We start from the raw sequence: 1,505 nt of genomic DNA, 5'->3' as shown, positions 1-1,505 counted from the left end.
AGGAATGCCTATTATTCCTAATGGCTTGAAACTAAGTTCATCATCTACTACCTGAAAAATACCCATCATCGATCTCTTCTTCTAGCGTTCTCTCAATTGAATACATAGGCATCTTTACATTTACAATCAAATGTTGACTAGAAGTCATTTCATAAAAAAACTACTTGGCCAGACCCGATGAAGGGTCAACGACAGCTAAGTCCATTAGCCTTAAAGCTTAAAAAAAAAATCTTTACACTGAATAAAACAAAATAACCGCATTAGTATAACTTTTATAAACCTGAGCCTGTGACATTGTATTCTTCTGCACTAATCATACTCGTAAGAATTCTTCAGCGATCTGGATTTCATGAGGGTCACTGAGTCCAAATCAATTTTGCAGTAACCACGCTTCCTGAATTTTGTTTTAATGAGCTTACTCAAGATATAATACTTGGATTTGATATCAAATTTTAAGTCTAAAGGAATGCTACCCACTGCATCAGCGCTAGTCAAGCTAGCACCACCTCTGTAGAGAGGCACTTTCTTGCCTTGCAACACTACATCTATAGTGCGATGGGTTCTCCTGGACTGATTAAAATTCTGTACCTATACCGAGGCAACTACAAGTTGATAGTACATTAGATCCATGGGTGTGGAAGTCACATGAACCCCAAAGAATGTGGCAGGGTTGTGGAAGCACATTTTTAAAGTAGCGTTTAAGGATATCATCTTGGTGGGCACTTTGGTTGCATCTAACCCCTTCGAGACATATAAATCATGGAAGCTAATAATTTTCGTAGTGAATTTTGGTTTGTAGGGCCTGTTGGCACCCCATAGAATGAGTGAAGACATTGTGAAAAGAAGAGCAAAACACAAGATAAAGAGAAAAACATAACACCGCCTCGGCCAGCTCTTCTCATCGTCCTCATACGGTCCTTCCTCTTCTATGACATTGCACTGGTTCCAGCCCTTATTTCCTTTTCCATGGCGTCCATCATGTGGTTGTACTTTCCGGGAGCCATGCTTCAATGACCCCGAAAACCTGCTAGTGGATGACTACCTGGAATGGCGCTCGAGGGACGAATTTGAATGAGGGGGTGACCCCATGGGGCTGAGAATAGGGGTGGACTGAAATGACTTCTTTTCCCCATCGTGAGAATCCCAGGAAGGACTCTGCACATAGTATACAAGTCTTCTAGGTGACTTGGTTAGGGATGAAGGTGCCAAATTGGTCACCTTTGAATTTGATTTTGCGTGCATTTTTGTTTCTCCTCACAAACACAAAAGCCTCTGCCTTATGCTTGCAATAACTGAACTGATTGGTTGAACACCTGGTTGTCTCATTTGGAAAAATAGTTTCAATGCTTCCTTAACAAATCCATGGCTCACATAAGTTTAAATCATAGCAGTCCATGAGACAAAATTTCGTATGGTCATTTTGTCAAACACTTTGCGGGCACCCTCTAGATTTTCACACTTGATATACATTATCACAAGCACATTACCTAAATACATATCTGGAT

General features: G+C 40.6%; 1 pseudogene; it reads right to left on the bottom strand.

Moving 5' to 3' along the window:
* Window positions 1-309: 309 nt before the first annotated feature.
* Window positions 310-1,242, bottom strand: LOC149153085 (uncharacterized; annotated as a pseudogene).
* Between the last annotated feature and the right edge of the window lie 263 nt (window positions 1,243-1,505).

Source organism: Pinus tabuliformis, chromosome 9, assembly GCF_031772625.1.
Source record: "Pinus tabuliformis cultivar Carrire ecotype Pingquan chromosome 9, CPIR1, whole genome shotgun sequence".
Taxonomy (NCBI): Eukaryota; Viridiplantae; Streptophyta; class Pinopsida; order Pinales; family Pinaceae; genus Pinus; species Pinus tabuliformis.
This window is presented reverse-complemented; position numbering and strand designations above follow the sequence as displayed.